This window comes from Harpia harpyja, chromosome 6 (genome assembly GCF_026419915.1).
Source record: "Harpia harpyja isolate bHarHar1 chromosome 6, bHarHar1 primary haplotype, whole genome shotgun sequence".
In the NCBI taxonomy this organism is placed as follows: Eukaryota; Metazoa; Chordata; class Aves; order Accipitriformes; family Accipitridae; genus Harpia; species Harpia harpyja.
The window spans coordinates 39,118,839-39,139,063 of NC_068945.1; positions in this window are offsets into that span (position 1 = coordinate 39,118,839).

Sequence of the window (20,225 nt, forward strand, 5' to 3'; positions counted from 1 at the left end):
TGGGATCACTACATTTTAAAGTTATTGTAATGTGGTTGTTCCCTCACACTCTTTTTTCAAGGTACAATACTTTGCGGCAGGCTTCTATGGTCCAGGAAGAAAAAGTTCAATATTTTCTAAAATACTATGTCTTGATTATTTGAGCCTTTGTGATTTACATCTGAAAAAAACTTGAAAAATCCAGTGGTGTTGATAATCAAACATGAACTGATGTGGAACGGTATGGATTCCAGATGTGATGAGCTCAGAGAAAAAACAAACCAACCAGCCTGTTATTGTCTCACACTGCAAACCCACCACAGAATGTTCTCATTGGTAGAGACCTGTGCTCCAAAATCACCTTTCATTAAGGAACAAGTTTTCTTCTTATTCTGAACGGTTATGAATGATTGGGTTTGAGCTCTGGATTTTTTTACTGTTGTTTTCCAAAAGGCTCAACCTGAAGACTATCTCTTGAAAATATGTCGTCTTTGAATTCAGAGCCCTCTTGTGCCATGGTGCTTATCACAGGGAGAAGTAGGACAGGGGAGGGAAGAAGGGAACCAGTGTCGTGATCAACTTCATGGATTTGTCTTTTCAAATTAGCTGTTGCCTTAAGAAGCATAACTACACAGACTGCACTTCCAGCTCCCTGTTTTCTTGTTTCAAGGTCTCATGTATTTCTGACCCCTGCCTGCTTCCCAGAGGAAACGATGTGCTGTAATCCAGTTGCTTTCCTCTTGTGAGAGAAGATACAGGAGGAGACAGGGAGAAAAGTGAGTATAGGCATATCACTTCAGGGTAGAGAGAGGCAAAACCAAAAGCAGAACGCCCAGCTGCTGCAAGTATGTTGCTTGCTCTGGTATCTTTATGTGTGAGCAAGCAAGTCAAACAAGTTACTACACTTTAATGAATTGCATCAGCTGCAGTAGTCATTCATGCATGCTCCTATCTTATCCTACTTGTGAAGTAAATCATATTAGCTTAGGCTACCTTCATCATGTTTCAAAAGTTGTTAAAGGTTGAAGTTAACTTATGCACTATAGTTTATCAGGCCAGGAATGCATGCATAATCAATGGATTGAGAATAATTCAGTCTTTGGATCACGTGACTAGGCTTTTAGAAAAAATAACATTTTTAAACAGTAGTGGAGCATTTTACTACTTCAGTAGCATCTATTCTGTGGATACCTCTATACTGTACCTAATGTGAAGACTTCAGATTTGCTGTGAATGAGAGGATGGTGTACAGATTTGGCATCCATTATATCTTTTGTCTGTAACCTAAGCTAAGGCTGCCAGAAATCCCTTTTGCCCTTAAGACAGTAAACATTTTGAGTCCTCTTAGGAAGGACCTGGGGGCACCTTCAAGGAATAATCTCCACGCTATTTTCTTTTTTTCCCTACTTGATGTCACTGAAATGGCAAATAGAATAGCTGAAGGCTGCATACAAATGTTGGTGTCTATGGATTGGGTACATTGCAAATTCCCATTACTATCCAGGAATATCAGCAGGTTTTCCCCAGCGCTAGCCTTTGGGGTGATTCAACAAGCGAACAAGGTAGATGGGCAGCTCTGCTGGCCTCGAGGCTACCCTGAGGGCTGCTCTACATAGTAACATAGACACAGCATCTGGGACTCTGCATGCAATCACTGAAGCAGCCTGTACTTTCAGAGCTGATGCTTCAGGCTCTTGGCACACCACTTATGTCTTGCTAAACAGTCAGTTCACACTTTCAAAGTCTTAGAAATTGTATACCAATAAGCCTGTTCAGCTATGAGCTGCAATGGAGATGTGAACATGTTGGGTGCAAGTGGGATAGGCTTGATGAGTGTTTTAAAGAGGAAAAAATAGCTAATACAGTGACAGCATTTGGAAAACTTTACCACAGAGTATAAGGCTGAAAGGGAAAGGGTCTGATCCCCTTGTCTTGTAAAAGTGCTACGTATCCCCAGCATTGTCTTTGATTTTCACTTGTACTTTTTTTGCATTATTTTACTTCCTAACCATTAGAAAATGATCTCCAGTTTATTCAAGTCCCTAATAGCACAACTAATGTCTCAATATTTTTCTTACATATATAACTTTAAGAAGATATGGAAGTGAAAAAAATAATTATAGTTTTGTCCCAGTAGGTATCACTGTTTAACAGAATCTTCTCTAGTTGGTCTTATTTGCATGCAATATATGTAGAAGAAAAGTATGCAATGGATTTAATGACTTTTTTCTTACTGGATATACTAGTTTATGGACTTATAAATACAGCACCATTTGTTGGATAGTGCTGGAGAACAAGTTTATCAGCTCATTAAAATCTTGCCAATATAAACTGCAGTTAGTGAAAGAGAAGGCATTGTGTTATACACCTCATCATTCAGCTAAAGGTTCCTACCCATTTGCAATAATTTAAATGCCACATTGCAGGAGTTTAATTAGTTTAATTGTAGTTCTTGGTGTTCAAGATGAGTTCAGGCTTGGATAGTATTCTGAATACTTAAAATTCTCCTGGAGTTTGTCTCATCACAAGTTAGATGGCATCAAGCTGCTGCTGGAAAGCAAGGAGCAATGACAATGGTAAGCAGTGGCATGTGATGGGGGATTTAAGCAATCAGAGAAAAGTAACACCTACACACTTTAAATTAAAAATTCACATTTGGCAAATCTCATAAGCAGGCTCTCCTGAATAGCATTTCCCATTAATCCATTATGAAGAGCTATAGAAGTATATTAGGCTAAATAATTTCCCATATAATTTTCCTGTTTAAACAAGACTATTGCTTAAAATCCTTGGCAGGTATATAATATTATAAATACAATTCCTCTTTGAATTCTGTGTTAGGTTTCACAAATTCATGAAGCAAAGTAATGAAATTCTCAGGGCCTATTAGGCCATACAGAACCATGAGACATAAATGAAGGGATGACTGGAAAGCATCAGACCACAACTTTAAAATATCTAACTTAATAGGAATGAACATTATCACCCCTTCCCTCACTTCATAATACCATATCTATACAAGATGTCACTAAGCCTTATTCCAAATAGCTACTATTAATGGATGGTTTCTTTCAATCTAAACACTGGATTCTGTTTGCTTGTGAATTCTAATCTTTCTCACCTGTAAAGAAAAATGAGTGTACACAGGGACTTACTTCAATTTGTGAAGCCTGAAAGACTTCTCTTCCTCTTGCCGATTCGTTTACCACTGAATCTTTTTCCTAGTTACACTAAAGAGCCAGACATAGTGAGTGATATTTTTCTTTCAGTTTGTATCTAATTAAAAACTTACATTTGACTTATATTTAACTACTCAATTGCCATGCTTGTTAAAATATGCACCCATGAGAATATGGGCAAATTTACAAGACACACATGACCTGTATTCAGAATACAAATTACACCATGGGCAAAAGACAGATTTTAACTAGCAACTTGCATACATTATTCTCATGCAGACTTGGCTGTGTTTTAGCATACATTTATTTGGAGTTTCTATTTTTAGCATTTGGAGATCACAGTTACTTCATTGTTTGCCTAAACTGATGTGAATAGGTCAAGCATGTTTGCAGCAATGCTCGTATATGTGAAGCTGTAACCCATAAAAATTGATATCCTTTTGTACCACTAATATTTTCTAAGAGTAAATGCCTTTTCTTTCAATCTGAAATGTTTCAATCAAGGTTTCACTCAAATCAAGTATTCAGAGAGGGAATGTTTCAAGGTTTAAATGAATTTGTTTAAGCTGTGTTCTCACCTCCGTTCGTTCATTTTCTATGGATATTCTGTCAGCTGAGTACACTACTAGAAGTGTTTGCTGAAGAAAAAAAAAGTATTTTCTGCAAATGTTAAAGAAAACACATAGAAGGTGATTTCAAAACTAATAATAGCAAATACATGTACAGTAGTTTGTGTCCATTGAGTCTGAAAGAGAAACATATCAAACACAAGCTTCTTTTTCAACTAAAGCAGTTTGAACTTCAGCTAGAAAATACGTTCAGTAACTTAGTCATGTATAATGGATGTACAGAATTATGTTTAGGTCACTGAATTGTTTGTTAAAAGCTGTAGGCTTAATGCCCAATTCACTATAGGCTCTCATTTAATCTGATTTCGTCATCTTTCCTCAGTCTCATCAAGTCACTTGATTTCTCCTTTTGTCTGACTTTACCATAACAGAAAACAGACTAAAGCTTACTTTCTCATTTAAATAAAGCTGAGGTTTAAAAGACTTCAGACAGAATCTTCTTTTGCTGTTGTTGTGGAACGGTCATGTTTGACTGAGAGCTCTTTAAGACTTGAACATACTTTCACTACTTGCTCATATAGCTCCTCACAGTCTAGTGCCGTAAATTTGATAGCATGCAGAAAATGGAAAAACCAATGCATTTTCTTGTTTAATTTCTTATGCTTATTGTATGATGAGATGAAAACCTACATATGTCTTTTTGTTTCTTGGGAAGTTGGAAAACTTGACTCACTCTTGCAGGACTGAACCAAAATGTCACAGATCAGCGCTGTGATAACATGTGGGGCAAATGACTCCTGCTCCTCGTACAGGTGGTCCTGGGTTCTAATGAAAGCTTCATTTCAACCAAAGTGGTTTTTTTCCAGTGGAAAATTCACTTTCTTTTTTCTTTTTTCTTTTTTTTAATGAACGTTCCATGCAAATCTTTTTGCTCCTTTATGGGACTATTGAAATACAAGTTACAACGATGAAGATATGAGTTGGGATTTCTTATGGTGCGTAATGTCAAATGTCAAATGCATTCAAACAGGTTTATGATCTGTGAGGAGATCACAGAAGGCAATATATTATCAGTTAGGTTGCTATATTTAGCTGTAATTAGTAAAACCTTTTCATCCAGAACAAAAACACCCCAACTAGTATCCTACAGAAAACTAAGGACATATTTCCTTTTCCTAGGGGTATTTTATTCAATTTAAGAGCAAGCTGACTTTTTTAGTACTACAATACCTAGAAAATTCTATTGCTATCAACAGTTGACATTGCCTCCAGTTCAAGTAAGCCCGGTTTTTATTCTGAGAAAAATGCTTGGAGTTACATGTCAGGTTTTTAAGTTCATATGAAATAGACATTTGTCTTTTCTCACTGTCTGCAATAAAGCTAGTATAAATTAATGTCTTTCTAGCCCATGAATGTGTTTCATTTTTTAATATCTTTGACTCATGTGTCAAGATCTTTCTTCAAAAGGCTGATATCTGTCTTTTTGTAACAAAGTGAATATCAAAATGAGAAACAGAAAGAAAGAGGTGAAAGAGAGTTTCATTTTTGAATAAGGAGGTAGATCTTTAAACTATCAGTGCTGTAAGTTCAGACAAAAGTGGTGAGTGGGTAGAAGAGACTTATATGGACTTTTTAGTGGTCTGACAGGAAATTAAGCACCTTTATAACTGCTCATCTATCATGCATTCACCTTTATCTGATGGCATGTCCTTAGTAAATGGTGACATTTGCAAGCGGTTCAATTAAAGTCACTGTGTTCTGGGTAATGCTACAATCTCTGTGTATGAAATAAATAACAGTTAAATTACATTGCATGAATATCACTTCTTTTCAAACAGCAAGTAGTATGATAACAATGGGTACGTACAACAAAGTTGAGTGAATACTGATTAGTCACTTATTTTACAATTGTTCTATGGTCAAAGGTCATTGTAATCTTACAATTCAAGACTCATTAAATTTATGTCTATGTTAGAAAGAAGACTGGAAAGATTAAACTTTTCTGTTAGCTGAAATGTGTTGAAAGCTAAAAGAACAAAATGAGTATGTGCTGTTCTCATAGCTTAATATAGTTAAAGGCAGAATTTTCTTTTCCTTATTTTAGTGTTAATTTTTTAAAAGGTAAAGTCTATACTAGAGGAAAGCATTCCACTCCATTTTCCCCCTTTTTCCAAAACTGACCTGTGAAATATAATTAGAGCAATGTTGGGGGAGGAAGAAATTTTTAGATATTAGTATTAGTATGTACATTCTACTTCTCCACCAGGTTTCCTTTCCTGTGATATAGATAAGGTCTTGGCACCTGTTACACTCAATGAAGAGAAGACACAGAAGAGCATTATAGTCTGACTAACAGAATGAAATGGAAATTAAAACATGAGCCACATCAAAGTAAAAGTCCAAGGAGACACAGCTGTGGAATTTCTAGATCAAAGTATTTTCGTTTTCCGTTCTTCATTTCGGGTTTGTGTGGCAGGGTTTTGGTAGTGGTTGAGGGGGCTGCAGGGCTGGCTCCTGTGAGAAGCTGCCAGAAGCTTCCCCAGCTCCGAGTCGGACCTGCCTCTGGCCCAGGCCGAGCCCGTCAGTGACAGTGGTAACACCTGTGGAGAACAGATTTAAGAGGGGGAACCTGCAGCAGAGAGGGGATTGGAATGTGGGAGGAAACCCCCTGCAGATAGTGAGGTCAGTGAGGAAGGAGGGGGAGGAGGGGATGCTCCTGCAGCCTGTGGTGAGACGGCAGGCTGTCCCCCCAGCCCATGGAGGGGAGCAGATACCCACCTGCAGCCCACGGGAAGGACTTACCTTGGAGAAGTTCATGGAGGACTGTCTCTGTGGGAGAGACCCTGCGCTGGAGCAGGGGAGGAGTGAGGAGTCCTCCCCCTGAGGAGGAAGGAACGGCAGAGACAAGGCATGATGGACTGACCCCAACCCCCATTCCCCGTCCCCCTGTGCTGCCGGAGGGGAGGAGGTAAAGAATTTGGGAATAAAGCTAAGCCCAGGAAGAATGGAGGGGTGGGGGGAAGGTGTTTTAGGATTTGGTTTTACTTTTCATTATCCTGTTTTGATTTGATTGGTAGTAAATTAAATTGATTTTGTTTCTTCCCCAAGTTGAGTCTGTCTCTTGTCCATGGCCATAAGTGGTGAGTGATCCCTCCCTGTCCTTGTCTTGACCCATGAGCGTTTCTTTGTATTTTCTCCTTCTCATCCCACCGGGGAGGAGTGAGTGAGTGAGCGGATTCCTGGTGCTCTGTTGCTAGCTGGGCTTAAACCATGACAAGTTCTTTATAAAAGACTTGGAAAGCCTTCCCTGAGGGGAAGAAAAAAAAATTATATTTAAGATATTATAAAGTGGGAAGTGACATTTTCTAACTGGCTTACACTTTAAGACTGTATGCAAATACATGAACAAGACTTGTTTTTTTTCTTTGGGGACACATATCAAGATATTCAGTAAGAGAGGAGTCCATACCATAGGATTGCTGTTATATTTATTACAGAATTTATATAATTTTGTCTGATGTGCTTGATTCTTGAAGAAGCTTCTGGCCAGATCAAGAACACTAAATTAAGACAGATTTTGAACCGAGCTATGTATTCAATGAGGAAACAATACTGAAAAGATGATTTCGTATCACAGTCTGTAAAACTACTTTTGCAAAGAAAGTTTTCAAAGAAGTTCCAGTTTTACAAGTATCACAGCTTTCTTATTTTCAACTACAGTCAACTGTTCACCATCTATGCAGAATCTGGGTTGTTGGATATAAAGGTCAGAGAGCAGATTTGTATATCATGTATATATGGTTGGTCTTTTGGCTATCCAGTCTTCCCAGACAGATATACGCAGTAAACCTACAGGCATGCCAAGTTTCACATACTAGATGTAAGACTCAAAGCACTGGCTTGTGACTCACGCTGCCTTTCACAACAAAGGATATACCTTACACATTAATGCAGTTGTGCAGCACTCCACCTTTCCTGATGGGAATTTGATTGAGCTGACAGTGATGGTCACCTGGCTTGTCAGAGAGAACAGCAGGCACAAGGGTGTACATCTACCAGCACAGAGCATCTACTGGGACCCCAAGCTGGTAGGGCCCTTCTTATGGGCAGACGTCCCAACATCAGCTTTGCACCTTCCTGTCCCTGCTCATGTGACATAGTGCCATCTGAAGTAGGAACTAAGTAGAAAATTGAGACATCTTTGATTAGAGCTAGAACTGATCTCTGTGGAGCTCTACAGAAGTATCTCTTCCAGATCCTTTGGTTTGGTTAGCAAAGGAGGATCCTGCATAAGCAATCTTACATTTTGCTCAGTTGTTGCACACTGCAGGGACCACTTACATTAAGAATTCAGTCCAACAGACACTTTTTATCACCAGCCAAAAGTCAAAAGAAGAGTAAGAGCAGCTGATGAGGTATAAAGATCAACACAGGTGTGATGTTAAAGCCTGTGAGCTCTAATGTGAGCACAATCAATAGTGAGTAGGTCCATGCTGACTATGCATGTGTTGAGTGGAGATTACAAGTTGAAGTGAGTACCAATTGTTGTACAGTGGTATAACATTTTAACAGTAGAAAAAATACTCAGTAGAAAGTAGGTGTTTCCATTGTTTCAATTACTTCAACATGGCACCCCATTGCTCCATATTATTATTCATAACTTTATGTAAATATACTATAAAGTCTGTGATTCCATTGTGCATTAGGAATAATGCTTATACCAATAATTAAAGCATACTTCTATCCCATGAAACATAAGAGTTATACTTGATTGGTATGAAGAAATGAAAACCGCAGATCTCTGAAGAAAGCAAATAACCAGATATGTAGACCAAGACGCAGTAAAGTAGACAAATCTCTGCTGATGAGAGAATGAGAGCGAGTGAGCTGACCATCAGGGTCACACCTCCTCCGCTACAAAAAACATGAGCTGTCCAGTGACTGGAACTGACTACATCAATCCAGCAACTGAGTGCACTGAATGCTGATGTAAGGGATTACACTCACAAAATCTTGCTATGTTTTTTACATCTTTGTAATAGATTTAGTGAAAAGTCCTTGTCCTAGTATTTGTGGCCAGCTTTTGCTTTGGTGGTATGATGATGCCCATTGTAACAGTTCTTATCAATCCGGTAAATTATGGAAAATTATTAATTAGAAAAAGGACAATCTGAATCTTTATGGTTTTGTGTATGTTTCCAGTATAGGTTTCTTAAGCTGGTTTTGCCCTTTCTTATTATGCTGGTTTTGCCATTTCTTAAGGAATTCAAACCAAGATAAACAGCAAGTATTTTTCCCTGTATGGTATGTTCCTTTCTTATTATGTCTCTATATACACACCTCAGATTGTTTTTCAAGTGGACTGTTTTTGTGAAGATATATAAGTAGGGACTGATAGGTTGTTGTTTTGGATAACTGCCCAAAAGGGAGAGAAATGCCAATTTGGGATGCCACAAAACCACGGATGAAGATAATATAGAGGGCACTTTTTTAACCTTCAGCCTAGAGGAAAGTATGTGGAAAATAAACTACAACAAGAAATGTGAGCAGATTTCTTAGAGGAAAATTACAAACCATGGGTCTTATTTTTCAATATTAGTGTAACATTTTTCCTCCCTCACTTCTTCTCCCCTTAGTCAGTTCTCATAACTTGCAGTGAGTTTAAAATTAGACTATCTTCTAAAGTCAGTGTCATTGCATTTGATCTACAAAGCATCCAGCATGCTTCAGAGTGCTTTATAAATAACGTGGAGGTCTAATTCTGTGCTCAACCTCTTGAGACGTGTCAGAAGGAGCAGAAAGATGATTTTATTTTTATGCAGCTCTAATTTTGCTTTGACTGAGAACAGGTGACATGTTTTAACTGTTTTTTCTAATAAGCTGAATGTCTACAGGTTTGAGAGTTTATGGTAAATCTCCTTGCTATACTCTACATGAAGGACTGCTACAGGAAGAACTGTGCAAGTGCAGCGTAGTTTCTGCACTTAGGTGAATCCTCTGCTGGGGTGTTAAAATACCTGTACTCCACTGGAATGATTTATACAGGGAAGACTGTAAGAGGCCAGGTAGTCCTTTAAAGACCCAGAAGGGCAGCTGGCTCTGTTTGCCAAGACAAATAGGTGCTGGAGATGGGAAACCACATGGGAGCCTTTTTTCCAGCTGGCAGATTTAAAAGGCTTCCAGCTCAGAAAGAGGATTCATGCAGAGAGTAGCTTATTAGCTAGAGGACTGAAGAGACTAGCTACCTGATTTGAAAGATTCTAGAAATGGTTTTCTTTTTCCCTTCTCTAGAGTGGATGGGATTGCTCTATTTGTTAGCTTGGTGGCTAATGACAGCTGTTGTGAATTCTGTAGCTGAATTGTTCTGGTACTCATATCAGGCTTTGACTAGTGAACAAACACTGCACCACAAAGTTTTGAATCAGTATGTTTTAACTCACAGGAGATTAGTCACAGAGGCTGCTTTTCTTGGTTTGCTACTCTCGCTGAGTTTTCTTTACAGTCAACAGAGAAACAAAGCTTCTTCCAGGCAGGGCTTATAATAGCAAAGGTAGGCTAGTGTAGCCACCCCTGAAGGACTTTTCCATCTAAAGGAGGTCATTAGATTATTTGTCACCTTCAGTAGAAGTACGTCCTTTTGGACACCTTTCTCTGCGTAAGCTGCTCTAACAAATGTGATGCTAAATATTATGTCAGTATTAAAAGGGTCATTGAAGCAAAATTGTGTGTGCTAAGCTTAACACTTCCAAACTGCTGTCTGTATCTTTGTGTTCAAATTTATAGAAAATCTTCAATTTTGTCTAAAGAAAAATAGAATTTAGACAAATCAACAGCATCCAGTGTAGGATTATGAATATGGAAAGGGGTATCTACAGTCCACTTTAATATTCCATATAATCCACAAAAGAACTGTGTTGTGGATATTTTTAGAGGGGGTGAGTAGCACAAAAACTGTTGGTTTTATTTCAGTGTCCCAGTAATAATAGAAAACATCAAAACAAATTTTAGAAGAAATATATTTTGTTAAATGCGTTGTTTCTTTGTTGGTTCAATCATCTGGATGGATTCAACTGTATAAGGCTGTTAAATCTGAAAATGAAAGATGAGGTGTGTTTCAGCTTAGAAACATTTGTTATGACCCTTTTTGTAGTAAACTCTTCAAAGAAGAAAATACATTATCTCCTCTTTTGTTTTATGTGGCAACTTAAATAAATCTGTTACTTTCTTTAGTAAAAAGGTCTCTACTGGGAGTATGGCTATTTGCCATGCTGGATTGGACTAGTAGCTCATTACTCTTACCATGTTTACCTCCAACAGTAGACAATACTTAAAGGTTACGAGAAGTATGAAGAAAGCAAAAGCACCTGGGGAATCAGCAACAGATTCTACATAACTTCATTCAATTTAACATAATTTCTTAGTTTAGAACACTTCTCATCTATGAACAACCCACAGTCCCAAAGCCAGGTGCTATGACATTTGTCTCTCTTTTTGTCTTTTGATAAGTTCTGTTTCTGTGAATGCCACACAGTATTCCTATCATAAAGCCCTTGTGAGACTAGTTCTTGTGTGCATGAATTGCTATTAATCCACTGTGACTTCAGCAGGCTTTTGCAGAGACCCCAAAAAATCAATGCATGACCATCTGAACTTCTGCATATTTTTTGTATGTTTGTATAATTGGTTTCAGTGGAATTCATTGCACCCGACCACTAAAAATCTATGGTGTAGGCCTCTATGCATACTCTACTCTACTAAACTTCTCTATTAAAGAACTGTATTTGAATACATGAACTTCACTCTTTTCACCCATTTCAAAAGAATCTGCCAGAGATGTCAGTTCTGATGTGAAGTATGTCATTAGCATTGTCTTCTAGCATTTGAACCAAAGTTTTGTAAGAGGGAATACTGTCTGAGAGCCATTTTGTTTTGGCTGAACTGTTCTCAGATACGATCTAACAGACAGCAAACCCCTCCTGTTCCCTGAATTTGCTTTGGCAATATGCCTTTTGATTTTCTTCCTTCGTGGTCACACATATCTGCTGCTTCCTATCTGTGTGGGGCTCAATTATCTCTCGCCTCTTTCTCATTCTGTCTGCAAATGATTCTGTCTTTTGATCTTTTCTCCCTATGCTCTGATTCCTTATTGTCTCCATATATCTCTTTTCTCCACTGGGCTTTTGTTGTTTTTATTTTTTTATTCCTTTATTTTTTTTTCTTCTAGTCCTGTCACTTTGATCCAGCAAATTTGCTCTTGAACTGTTAGTCTTGTAACTATCTCTTCCTCTGCTATGCATTCATGGTCAATATCTAAGTCCAAAATTCTGTGCTGTAGATAGATATTTTTCTGCAGCCTCATATCCTGTATATCTTTAAATGTCAATGAGTTCCACAATCATTTTTATCTTCATCTTTACTTTCTGAATCTTTACTTCACTAAGCTCTGCCAGATGATGCTAAAAATACAGGAAGCTTGTATGTTATCTCTGAATAGAAACTCTCATATCATGCTGATTTTTTTACATCAGTTTATTTCTGTTACTTTTTCTCCCTCCTTAGGTCACTGCCAGCATTGTCTGTGGACACTATCACCTTCCCTTTCTAACAGATATCTTTTGAAGAGGAAAGATACCAATTTGAAAAACTATCCTCTAACACCCTGTTTTAAGTATATTTTTCACCACTTCACATACCTGTATAACTGCACTGTTGTACTAAAGGAGAAATTTTCTTATTAACTTGGCTGGTAGTCATTTGATGGTCCAAATTCTGACCCAAATTCTTTTTATGAGAACAGTTTTAATTGCTTGTATTCATATTACTCATCAAGGTGATGTAACAGTAGCCAGGCATACATTCAAACTTTCTTAATGGAGCTGGTCAAGAAATCAACAAACATGTTTAGAGTGAATTTGGAAATTAAAGGCACTCAGCCATTTACCCAAACTTTTTGGATTGAAATATTTATGCAAATTCAAATAACTTTAAAAAAATTAAAATCCTGAGGATTTCACTATTCCTCACCTAAAGACTTCTAATCCAGTAATTTTGACATATAATTTGAGGTCAATGGGGTGCAGTCACTGCAAGAGGTTTCGCATGCCAACATTTCAGGACTGCATTCTTATTTCTCTATGTATCCAACTTAGTTTAAACATCTTAGCAAAGCTTATTTTAACTTCAGAGCTTTAGCCATAATTTTTTTTTCATTTGATTTTCCTTCAAACATGGCAGATATCTCTCAAAATAATAGAAGAGTCCAGCAACCATTAGTTTTTATCCACAGTGCTAATTTATACATTGTCTGGTGGTGGAAAATGTGGCATTCTCCACTGTTATTTAAAATAGTTCTGTTAGTATTGGCAGTGTTGATTAAAGAGCAAGCTTTTAACAATGGTACACAAAGCATCACAAAATTAAGTTCAATGCACATGAAATCATTGTATATATATAATTATATGTACGTATTCATGCCTAGATATATTTATATATATGCAAGAGGCATTTGTTTCTCTGTGGTAGGTTTTGGTCCGTTAAATTTCATAGACTTTAAATAACACTTGGGATCCATTAAAAAAACTAATCTCCTTAATGTAAAGCGTAAAAGAGGGGGAAAGTGAAATCACTGGAAATACTACACTTACTGAGAATATTTATACATTGGGTTTTGAGAGTTTATCATATTTTTCCTCTCTTTCAAAAAAATCTATGTCTGGGATGTCATCCTTTTCAAAGAGGAGGAGTAGACTAATTGGGTGATAAAACCAGCTATGTGCAAAGGGCCAGATCCCAAACCTGCCAAAATCAAAGTATGTCTTTCCATTGATTATCCGCTTGCTGAAGTGTTACCAGGTATCCACAGTACAGGAAGTAAGATAGCAGAATAAAAACAGAGAAAGCTTTCTTTTTTTTCTGTTACTTAAGAGCAACATGTGACATTTACAAGTATAAAGCTTTTCTGGAGAGGAGAAGATAGTACTTAAGTTGTCAGAGGCACTCTAATCTCAGCTACTCCTCTCTTTTTTCCCTTACTATAGTTCTAAAGATATTAATAAAATCTGAGAAAAATGTCATGCATTTATGAAAAGAAAATAGTTCTGAGTGAAAACTATTTTCAGTAGGAATATAGTTATGAGGTATTATACTTTGCAATAACTTTCAGAAGCATTGGAACTCAAGCATGACTTAGTTCAGGTAAGTTCTGCTTTTGAAAAGCTTATTTTGAAGTGAGTGTCCTGTACATTACTAACGCAATAAATCCAGGTACAGTCAGTGGAGTAAAACTACTTCGTATCTTGTAATTAATTTGGTTTTACCTTTTCATTCCTTTTTATTCTGATGGAAAGTAAACAGAAACAGAAATCTGATTAACAGATTGTATACACAGAACTGTATTTTATATTTTATTTAATACCTGTGAAGACCTATTAATTTCAGAAGCATTGTACAAGGCTGTAACTCACCTCAGGATTTAATTCATACCTTCTCCACCCATCAGGGTATGTCTTGCCTGCTGGTTAGAAACAAGGTAGAAATGTTTGGAACTGAAGTCTTTTTGGCAATTAGAAGAACTTATTCTCAATAAATGTGCTTAGCAGAATCAGTAAGCAGCTTTCTGTAAGATGTTTAGTTGGAAATGATTCCTTCACACCAAAAGAATATGTTAAGTGAGTAACAAATCCCATTTCAGACAGGTTTTTTGTCAGTGAAAGCTGCAATAGTTTTACCTCTCCTCCCCAACACGCACTCTTATCTCCTTTGCAGTTACAGTGACCTTGGCCTGTTTGTTCTGTAGCCAGAGAGTCTCTTAGCTCATGCTGAAGTGAAAGAGGACTGACATCACAGGAAAGATAGATTCTGATGCTGTAGAGAGATATAGTAGTCTCTGACCGTGTGCCAAAGGTCAGTGATATTCAAGTGCTAGTACTCATCTGAGTTGTTAAAGTAAGTTGTTAAATATTTAAATCTAGAAAAATTTTAAATCCCCAAATTAGTTAAAATTATGAGAAATAACAGCACTTTGTACTGAGATTCATCATGCCACTTTTCACAAACAGAATGTTTAAGGTTTTTATTTGTCTATGCAACTCCTCTGGCAGCATATTTTTTCCAACACTTTCATGTCCATTGGTCTGTTCTGTTCAAAGAGCACATTCATACCAGCACAGAACAAAGTTGAGGACAAAAAACATACCATAACACCAATTCAGATGTCTTGACTACAACCAGGTGCTTTAGTACCTGTAGCAAGAGACTGACAACAGAGCTTTTGAGCATGGAAATAGAGCAAAGAACTTTATTACTATTTTAGCAGCATGCCATCAAGCAAAAAAAGACTTTTAAAATTCTTGCCTTTGTATCTAATTCAGCTGGAGAGCCTCATCTGAGTTTCATTAACTGTCCTAGACAAAGTCATCCCAAAAAGTCAAAGCTCCAACTTTCTGCCTGATTTGGAGCTAAAGAACCACCCATATTTTCACATGGTATTTGCTTAACGTTTTTTCAAATGTTCTTTCTTCCACTGAGAGAGAAGGTCAGAGCTGAAATGTTGAGATGGATTTGTTAAAACTTTCATGGAGGAAACCTTGGTCTTATGCAAGGTCAGAATCAAAATTTCATTTGCAAAATCCTAGTGAACCTAGGCAAAACTGTGGGTTTTGGAGGAGGTCTTATTGTTGAGGTACATCAGAACTTCAATCCTGTTTGATTTGGACAATGAGTTTATTGGCATGATATTAACTTTATAAACTATTAAATGAAAAAATTCTAGTGTTGTAATTAATGAAACGGCACTGTAGCCCTACTAGCCTCCCTATAGAAGCAAAGCAAGATTTGTACACAAATTGACAAAAGATTAGTCCAAACAATGAAAACTGAATACTAAAATCTCAAACTACATAATAGGTCTTTAAATACAACTGCAGAATATGTCACTTCTTTATCAGGGAGTTCACTACAGGGCAAATCACATCTACATCTAAAACTATGATATGCCTGGAAAAATGCTGTCTTTTCTGTGCTATAAGAAAAAAATTCCATGGGATTAAGTATGATTAAGCAGCATATCCATAAATCTGACACAATCTTCAGTCTAATAGCATATTTAAATTGTTTACTGGGAGAAGCCCAGGAGAGAAAATTAGGAAAAAAGAAAAAAGTTTAAACTTACTTAACATCGAAGTAGTAAAGTCGGTTTCCTATAGACCAGAGTACCATGAACCTGACTCTCACAGGACATTTCAGTCAATTTAAAAATTCGTTTGCTGTATCATCTCGCAGGGACCATGATCCTTCTGTCAGCATCCTGTTTTCATATCAGTGCCTGTGAAAAATAATGAAGAATTATTTTCTTAGTGAAGATTCCACACCACCTAATTGTAGGCTTTTATGCTGTAGAGTAACTGTGGACTAATTTCCCTAAATTCCTATTAAAAAAGGGAATCCTGCTGCAAAGGAGTATTCTGAGGTCATAAATTAAGTTCCTCTGGGAGATATTCTTTTATTCTAGTACCTCTATAAGACGATAAGCCTAGGCTAAGACATGCTGTACCTAGTGGTAGGCAGTATAAATACCTCTCCTAACACTATGCATTCATAAAATCAGAACTGGCATAGGCCCTCCTGGACTGTCAAGTCCAGTTCTTTCCCATCAGATGCAACCATACCATGCAATGCTTTTGATACAATGATCAGCTCCATTTTGTAACTAATTAGTATTTTGACTCTGTTACTTGTAGAACCTCACTACTAAAATGGTAAGAAACCTTTTTTCTTATTTCCAGTACAAGTTTATGGTGGTGAAAACATGGGAAAAAGTGACTTGTAGACAATAGAAGAAAAATATATTTCACTTAAAACATCCATGGAGAGAGTGTTGAGACATGTTGAAAGTAAAATACTAAAGCTGTAGGGAAAGGTTCTCCTTCATGTAATAAACTGTTGACAGGAGGTGACATTTATTGAGCAATCAGAGAGCATTCTCCTTACTGGGATAGGACTTTTTTCAGCTAACATTAGCCACCTAAAAATGGGACATTTAGTCTAAGCTAACCAGTATGTTCCTTGAGTGGATACAAAAGTTAGGTACAGCAGAGTTAGGCTGCATTTTTTCTTTCTTTTAAACATCTCCCTTAGAATAGGCTAATATGGAAAGTCTGCCTCTTTATAAAAGAACATTGATGTCCAATCCCTGGAAACATTCAAGGTCAGGTTGGACAGGGCTCTGAGCCACCTGATCTAGTTGAAGATGTCCCTGCTCATTGCAGGGCGGGTTGGACTAGATGACCTTTAAAGGTCCCTTCCAACCCAAACTATTCTGATTATGATATATCCCTCTATATAACAAATATACAGAAAGCCTAGTAGGCTCTCTAAGACTAGAAAGGTACTTTCAAACAGTTGTAGATAGACAAAATTAATCCCATCATCATATACAAGGTGGTTTGTGGTGGAGGTAGGAGAGGCTAATATAACACATCTATCAGTAGTAAAGTGATTTCTCAGCATGTATCACAACTGCTATCTTCTGTTACATAGGTTCCCACAGAAAGCAGAAATTTGCTCCTAGCTTCTGGAGGTGAATTAATTACTCCATGAGACATATTTTCATTAATTCAAATGTTTCCTTAGATGTCAAAACCACTAAAAGTCTATTAGCCTCCCCTGGAGACCCCCACCCACACCCCCTCCTGGCAGTGGCTGCCGGCTCCCAGCTCACCTGCCCACAAAGGGCAGACCCTGTGCCCTACCCCAGGATCCAAAAATACTGATTTCTGTTGCTTGTTTCTCTGAAATATTTGGGTAAACCACTTTAAATGGATAAGTTCTGTGGCCAGACTGTGTTTATTTATATGATGCTTATTTCCTTAGTCTACAGTAAAATGCAGCATTCCTGTAGTCACCAAGATGCTGTGAGATTTAAAACCCCCACGAGCGTCACTCTACTCCGAACTCTGTTCTGCACCTGAATCCCTTGGACAGTAGCATAACATTTCACAGAAATGTTTTATCTATCTGCTTCTTAATATAGAACTACTCAGTAATGTAAGGTAGATATAAATGCCTTTGTGATGAAAAGTCACTAAAATGTCCCTGGCTGGTTAATAATGATTACAGTTGAAAAAAATAGGCTAAATTTTGGATAGTGTGGCAGGTGGCAAGGGCCTCAGGAGCTTCACCTTGCATCTGGCTACCATTTTTGTTCTGCAAGGGCATGTGAGTGTGTGCTCCAGGGAACGCTCCTTAATGAAATAATCCTCTACAGAAATGAACAGAGCGTAATGAGGCTAGCCACTGGGAGCTGAAATACCAGTGTCTGTCTGATAGTCTGGGAGTTCACTTGCCAAGATCATTCACCAGTTTTGGACCTCCGTGATGCCCAGTAAATGGGGTTATGGAATAATTCCCTTCTGTATTGCATTTCCTTGCCTAAAGGCATTCCTGTCTCAGGATACACAGATCTCTGCTTGCTTGACAGTCCCTACTGACTTTGCTGAAGCCACATAAAAACAGTACATAGCGAAGCAGCATCAGACGTTGCGTAAGCAGAAATGAGTAAAGGCTTTAGCTGGTGTCAGGCCATATGTACCTTGGTTTAAGATATGTTAGCTATCACAAACAGTCCTGAAGGCTACATCTATGTTAGTGAATAAAATACGATTTTTTGACACTAGAACAAGGAGCAGCACATGGCCTATGTCTGTATCATTAAAATCTCATAACTACAGCACAGAACAGTCACGTGCAAAATAGCCTGATCAATGGTAATTCCTGAACAGTGCTGAGGAACTGTTCAGAAACATGCAAGTTGGCCTGAATCAAAGCTATTCTAGGGATCATCCTAAGAAAATCAAAGCAGCCAATAAGCAGCCGGCTGGAAGAAGTGCTCCTAGTCAGGAACAAGATGCTAAAGTGGCTCTGTTGGCTACATCTTTCATTTGCTGTAGAAAGTGAGAGTGTGCTAGTGGGCAGGTATGGATTAAAAAGAAGAGGGGCAAACCTGACCCTCTGAAATGACACATATTGACTCATCCTTATTCATGGCCTGGAAAGGCAGTTCTGCAGTGGTTCCTGTCCAATGCCCCATGAGTATATGCTCATTTCTTAAGGTGGACCATTGCACCAGTGCATGGGTGAAGCCTGTTTGCTGGCACAGGTACTGCCAGTGTAACTGAGACTCTTGTGACAGCTGCCAAATATCAAGAAGTAACATCCACACCACTACTGTGAGCTCAGGAGGTGCGATTATACCTATTGATGGGGCCAGTTAAATGGCAAAATGGCAAGTTTCCATGGGTTTTCTAGGTTTTGAAGCAAATTGGGAATTAAGTTCCCCTCGGTTTTGTGCACTGACCATTAAAATCCCATTTTTCATGAAGGGCAGAATAAATATTTTCAAAACTGTTTATAAAGACATGTTTAAAATGCTTTATTTCTTATTTCTTCCATGTACAAGTAAGTTTTTGACTTCCCATTTAAGTTATTCAGGAATAGTCTTACTGATATTTAAAAATGTTCCTTGAATTTTCTGACATTTTAAATTTTTTTTTTTTCAATTAGCAGCATTAAACTGACCGCTTTAAGTGGAACACTTTTGACATTTCTCTCCAGTGAGGGTAAATAATACAGCGAGTAATTAAAACTGCTTTTCTACTGTATACTGTCCTTTGCAAATTCAGTATGTAAGTTACTTCTACCCAGCAACTGAGAAGAGATAATGTTTTTTTGATTTTATGAAGGAAGTTAAAAATCCAAGAATTTATGCTGGGAAGTAGCAATTACTTCAAAAGAAATAGAGATTACCTGTCTTCTCTTTAAGAATGTGTAATATGAACTATTTACTAGAATCCAATCTTCATGTACATGGGTCTTCACTTATTACATTATTTCCAATAAAGACATTAATCACTTTATTATATATAGTTTTCAGGTACTGAAGAGTACTGGAATATTAAACAAGAAATAAAAATACACTATTTACACCCTTAGAAGAGAAAAAACCAACAATTTGTCATTCCTTAAATTTACAGATTGTGTACCTGACTTCTAGCAAGACTGTTCAACTGCTTCTAATTTATTGTAAACATTACTTCTGAACTGATTATATACTAGTTACTACACAAATACAAGTTCAGTTTACTTGAAAACAAAAGAAATCTCTATATGGAATTTGGTTCAGTTTCAACAAATGTCATTTTTTGCTGTCATTGAAGCAATAGTCCTCTTGCACTAGTGTTTCATAGGTGGAATTTAGACTTAATAAGATGTTAACATAAGGTTTAGTCCCCCACCCTTCTGAAATTAGTTACAAGGTTTCCAATAAATCCTGGAGCTTATGCTTCAGGCCTAAGTCTCATACAAGCATAAAATTGGTTTATCTTGTGGGATATGATGTTGAATCTCTCAGTTTTCTTTCAACACAACAAGGAGGGCAACCTTATCTCTTTGGTAAGATCGATCGATCGATCTACCTACCTACCTATATCTATAACCTTCTTAA